The following is a 6,756-nucleotide window of genomic DNA, read 5'->3' on the forward strand; positions in this document are numbered from 1 at the left end:
ACAGCTTCACTAACACCTCACAGTTATTAGAACCAAGGATGCTCTGTGCACACTGGGCACCCAGCAAACACTGCCAGCTGGGTGACTGATTGATTTACTGCTGCCTCCCCTCCATTCCATTATAAGCTTTCATCACTGCAAATATAAGAACCTTCTTATCTACAACTCCTGCCATCCAGAACAGTCTTCCTAGATCTCCCTGCCTCATTGACTCAGTATCTCATTTCACTGTTTCTTCCTTTTCCTGGATCTTCTAACTTTTTTCCCTTCCCAGACTATCATTTTAACTCAGCTCACATATTATTTAGTTTTGGAGAATATTTCCTGTTTACTCCTATATCTTAATTTGGCTGTACCCATTTCTTTGGGGCCCACCAGTATAAATGAGACAATAGCTCAAAGGGCAACTTGTAAAAAATGAAATGCTCTGTGCAGACTGTCAGGAAAATGAAGCATATACTTTAGACCAGAAGCTGAATCTTTGGGAAAGAAAGCTTCCTTAGCTCATCTTCTCTATGGAGCTGTGTTTTGGTGAATATTTGCAATGGAAGTCTCTGGATATCAATGAGGTTGGGGTGGGATGAAGCCTTGGCCATCTGGATGAGAAATATTCAGATGCTGGAACAGATCTCTGTAGAGTTAATGAATTTCACAGTCCTTTGCCCTTACTTTGCTTCAGTCTCAGTTTGGGAACAGACACCTGGCTTGAACTCATTAACCGTCAGTCACAAGTAAGGAAGTGAAGAAGAACTGAAGAACAGTTCTCCGCAAACCACTGTACCTATAAGACCAAACAGGTAGCCTATGAGCAAGGGGGTAGCTCACACGGCTTCTTGGCTCTGTGCCGAGGGAAGCACCAAAGTTCATGCCCATTTACACACCTGCAGCTCTTCTTTTTAAATCAAGTCTGGGCTAATTACAGGATTTCATTGTATTTTCATACATATAATAATCTAGTTTACCCTGTAAATGATTCATTTACAATTCAAAGAAACAGCCAAGGAGAACAAAGTCTTAAAATAAACATGTGTTTCAATAAGATACAATGTGTATAATTAGGCATAACACATACCCGTATCTTAGTGTTTGATTTGCATGATAATACAAAACAGGTCATTTGAGGATATGCCAAATATCAGGGATTCGATGACCTTTAAATTCCTGCCAAGCTGGAGAGTCTATGATTTTGTGATCTGAATGAAAAATTCAGCACGTCATGCAAATGTTTACAAGAATCCAGCTGTTTGACGTCAGGTAGACAAAACACCCAGACAACTGACAGAGGTGCTTCATTTTCATCCAGATGTTTTTTCATTGTGTTGATTTAGCTTGACACATAGCAAAGTTAAGCTACTCACTCAAGATCTGTGACAAAATCTTCTGAATCTACTAGTAATAAAACTGTTTAGAAGTCTGCCATTTTAGTATCAGTAGAACAAATATTTAGCGATTGCCTCACTGATAGCTTCTGAATCCATGAGATGAAAACAGATAATTCCTCTCTCTCCATTCTCCAGCTCTTTGCTCTCCTCACTGCTCCCCCACCCCGCTGCCCCAGAAAGGCAAATAATCTTGGGGAGTTTTCATTCTGAAGGTCTGTGTTAACCTGGGCTCTGACCCATGACAAACTGGGCTCCTTGATCACAGGGCTGTGCACCGTGGCCTTTTGTCTTTGAAGCTGCTGCTGTTCAGTGGTCAGTGTGTCTCTTGGACATTGCTATCTAGGCCAAGGGCTGGCAAGATCAAAATTTCTAGCCATTCTAAAGGTTGACTGCAGTACAGGCAATCACAGCCACCACTCATCCTCCCATTATCACGGTTGATAATACGACTCATCCAGATTTGGCTTTGATTTTTAGGCCTGGCTGAGGTGACTGATGCTGACCAAAAGTCCTATCCACACTCCATAAATCTAAACACTGTCCTTGAATCTGCAGCTGTAACTACTATGTGGAGAGCCCTTGACTGTTTGCAAATCAGCCTCTTTGACTCAGCTTCTTCTTGTTGCCTTGACTCCTAATAAATACCCCAGTGCTTGACTGCCACCCATCCCAGGTCCATCTGGTGCCTCTCATACCCCGGATGTCTCAAGCTTGACCACTTTGAAATTGTGCTTCCAAAGCATCTTCCTCTGCAACCCCTCCCTGGCTGCTTTTCCTCCAGCAATCTGTATCCTTCTTTTACCATTGCTTCCCTCCATCTCTCTGCACAGACTGTTTTGTTGCTACTTAAGCCCTATGCATGAATCTGGAGACTGGCCTAGGGGACCCAGAGGGCTGGTTCTAGACTGAACTCCCTATGTGACCTTGAGCAAGTCAAGACACCTCTCTGGGCCTCACTGCCCTTATCTTTACACGAGAGCACTGGCCTAAATCAGGTCTGAGGTCCCTTCCAGTTCTAAAATTATATTATCTCTCTAATACTGTTAGACTGGCTGCCTTCCAACGTGTCACTGCTCATCATTCTATCTAGTTGTTATGCAGGAATTTTTCAGGGGGATATATATATATATATATATATATATATATATATATATAAAATAAGGCTCTAGGACTACTATCTTGAAAAATTATAAAGTATATCTACCACCCTTCTCATCTTCATGAGCCCCCTCCTTTTCTTCTCTGTTGAATTTAAAACTCAGAGACTTAAACATACACATCATGACAGTTCTGTCACTTCCCCAAACTGCACAGTAAAATCAGAGGAAGGTGCAGGTAAGCTTAGCACATTGAACATTTCATAAGCGATGCTGCCTCTGATGGGAGGTGTGTGGATGGAAAGAAGCTCTGCACATCGGAGCTGGAGAGGAGTGAGAGCAGAGTGGAGGAAGAGAGACACAAAGGGAGCTGAGGGAGGGTGCCCGTGTCCAGGTGAATACAAGGGAGGAGTGTTCACAGGAGCATCCAAACAGCACTTGCTCTGGAGTTCAGATATGTTAATTTCAAATGAACGTATCCCTTAGGAAAAAAAAAGGAATTTTCACGTGAGCAATGTCTGGATGCTTCCAGTGTTTAGACTTTCAGGTAAACCATCTTTTGTGGTATCAAGAACATATCCTTTCCTAGCAAAGATGGTCCAGGGCAGATCACATTTAGTGCTTTCCCCTAATATGTTTATACAGGTAACATCAGGTTAATAAACATCCAGGGAAGTTTTCATGTCATAAAGGTGTTAGTCTAAGGAGTTGACATTGAAATGGAGAGGAGGACATTTCTATACCCTCTCCTATATGAATAATCCAGTAGGATTTTTGCTATTGTTGTTTTTATAACTTGAGCCCATTAACTGATACATATCCCATTTCCACAACATATCCCTGGTGATAGTAAAAAAAAAAAAATCTGTTGAGATTATCACTGAATTTGGCTTCTAAGTTCAGTGATGGTTCTGAATAAAGCAACCCTATTTCCAAGTTAAATCATAAGAGATGAAAAGTGTGTCCTGTGTTGGGTTACACTGGATAAGAATGGGACACCCCACTTCTGCTTGGAGCTGGCCAGGGATGTTACCCTGACCCAAGCTTTGAAGAGATGGGCCACTGAGGGAAGAGAGGAAGACTCCTTGTTTCTTTCTCCCTGTGTGGTTTGAAGCTGTTATGTATCCCAGAAATGACCATGTTCTTTTGATCCATTCCTGTGGGTGCAGACCTATTGTGGGTAGAATCTTTTGATTAAGGTTGTTTCACTTGAGATGTGACTCACCCAATCCAAGGTGGGTCTTAATCCTTACTGGAGTCCTTTATGAGGATAAAAGACAGAAAAAGCTCAGAGAGTTTAGAGAGAAACACCCAGAGAGAGCTGAGAGGAAAAAGCCCAGGAGGGGCTGAGAGAGCCATTGAAACCAGAACCCAAGAAAGAAGGACCAGCAGAGATCACCACGTACCTTCCCATGTGACAGAAGCACCCCAGATGCCAGTGGCCTTTCTTTAGAGTCCATGTATCATCCTGTTGATGCCTTAATTGGGATATTTTCATGGCCTTAGAATTGTAAATTTGTAAACTAATAAATCCCCATTGTAAAAGTCAACCCATTTCTGGTATACTGCATTGTGGAAGCTTTAGCAAACCCAAACACTCCTTTTACTCATATCCGTTTCAATTTCTAGCACCTTCTCCACCTACCCAACCCCTACTTTCACCCAGTAATTCATTGATTGAGGGTTTGCTTTAAAAATCTACCAACATTCTCTTCTTTGCTAGCCTATTCTACCTTCAAATCTACTTCTCTTTGACCAGGAGGATGATAGGTCAGGATATCCCTGTCCCAAAGTTTCTGAATTCAATGAAATCAAGAACTGTCAGCATAGTTGGGAACAGAGATGCAGATCCTTAGAGCAAAGGCAGTCACTGGGAGTTTGATGGTAGAGTGGGAAGGGAGAATCAGCCTAAAGAACTGAACTGAACTGGAGCAGAGCTAAGGTGTAGGTATGGAGGGAAGGTATGGAGGGGTGAGTATAAGGTTTTGTCAGTGGCTACTGATTGATTGAGCCAAGTTGGGGATGGAACTGACAGATGATACAGAAGGCAGGCTGAGCAGTTCCTGGATCAGAAAGGAATCTCAAAGTGAGAAAGCATGGGACAAGTATCAGCTGGAGTCACCTGATAGACTTTGGTACATCACGATCTCTAGGCTCTTGAGGAGATGTTGTGTTCAAAAAAAGGAAGAGGAATCTGGAAAAGTAGAGGAGGTCAGCCATGTGTAATCATTTATTGTGAAAGTAATTCTATAATGTCATAGCTTACAAAGTAGAATCATATATTATCTCAAGCAGCTTCTACAATTACCCAATATAACAGAGCAGTGGTTATAATAAAGTCTATTTTGCAATTCATTCAATTATTCAACATATTTGGAGAGGCTTTTATGCAGAAGGCACTGCGCTGGATGTTTGGAATACCACAACAAACAAGAACTACATCAACAGTTGAAAAATAATTAAAATGAAGTATGATAAATCATGCTTTGGGGGAGTAAGGATGCCTGGGCACGGCCAGCAGAAGAACCTAAGCTTGTCCAGAAAAGCATCTTCCAAAGAAGTAATGTTTAAAATAAGACCTGAAAAATAAGTAAGGTTGAGCTAGGTGAGGGGCAAGGGATGGAGGAATGTTACAGTCAGAGGTACAATTTATAGAAGACCAGAGATACAAGAAAGACAGAGAAAGAAAGTGAGTTTGGTTCATTCTAGGAATTGAAATGTAGTGATCACAGCTAGATGAATAATGTCAGGGGATGAATCAGAAGAAATGAGACTGGAAAGAGAAGCAGGAGCCAAGTCTTGAAGGGCCTTGGATGTGGGTTAAGGAGGATGAATTACAGGTGAAAGAGGTGATCCAGATTTTTCTGACTTGGGCAATTGGTGGACGGACATGTGATTGTACTGGTTATTAAAGACAAAGAAACAGTGAGATTACCCACGGAGAGTAGACAAAGAGAAGAGAAACAGGCTGAGGGTAGAACCCCAAGAACTCCAAAAGTAAAGGGAACAGTAGAAGAAGAGGATCTGACAAGGAGATTGAGAAGTATACCCTTTTTGTTGAGAGAAGTGCTTTGGAATCAGACAACTCAGACCATATGTGTTGAGGCAAATGTTGGTCTCCTCATCTCTAAAATAGGAGCAATAATAGTACCTACATTATAGAAAAGTATCTAGAAAGTTTAACACAAACCCTGGCATACAGAAAGCATCAATTAATGTCATTTTTAAAAACTATTTTAGTAAGAAGAATAGGAGTGATAACAAAAAGAAGAACATTTCAGATGAAGATGATGTCATGAAAGCTGAGGGAAGAGCTAAGCCAAGGAAAGACTAGTCAACAAGGACAAATGTGCTGAGGGGTCAGAATTAAAAGACCGGAAAGGGTCTATTGGATTTAGCTTCAGGTAGGACACTGATGACCTTTGCAAGATATATTTCAGTAGTATAGTCTGAAAGGGGAAAGACCTGGAAACAATAATTGTGGGAGAAACAGATGCTTAGAAGTGTCTGGTGTCTTAGTCAAAGTCATAAAGCCAGAGAACTCTGTCATTATATAGTGATCCACACTCAGATTGTCAGGCTTTAAATTTGCTTTGCTTTCCATCTGTAGGAAGTGACGAAGGCAATTTAGCAAGTAAGCATAACTCCATGACTTCTGCTAAGTTAACTGAGGAGGGAAAGGAATGAAAAAATAAGAAAGGATGGGGGAGAGGAAAGGGAAGGGTATCCAGCAAGGGACAGAATATATCAAGAGTGGTAATTAGGCAGACCCATTCCCAGGAAGGAGAGGAAATTAGATATAAATCCAACAAATATTTATTAAATGCCTAGCATGTGTCAAGCATGTGGGGACTGTAGATCAAACAAGATGCAAGACATGATTCCTGCTTCCAGGCACACGACACAAACGTGTGAAAGATTTAAGTACTAAACAGTTGTTACAGACAATAGGAGAGCTATCACAGAGCAATATGTGATTTACTGTCAAATAAACTGTAGTATACAATGAATGCACAAACTTCTTCAGACCTTGCCAAGGAAGGCCCACCCAGTGGAGGTAGGTCCCTTCCCAAACGGCCAGTTTCATATAGATGAACTAGTGTCCTTAGCTATGGCAGGTACCGAGGTCCCCAGGAATCGTGTGATGAGAAGCAGGGATGGGAAGAGGAGTGGAGGGAAACAAGCTCTTGTGGAACAGGGCCCAGAACTGGCTGCCCCATAATGGGCTGAAGGGTGACCATGCTGTTCTCCCTCTGACTCAGGAAGAGTGTTTGTGG

This window comes from Choloepus didactylus, chromosome 2, assembly GCF_015220235.1.
Source record: "Choloepus didactylus isolate mChoDid1 chromosome 2, mChoDid1.pri, whole genome shotgun sequence".
Lineage (NCBI taxonomy): Eukaryota > Metazoa > Chordata > Mammalia > Pilosa > Megalonychidae > Choloepus > Choloepus didactylus.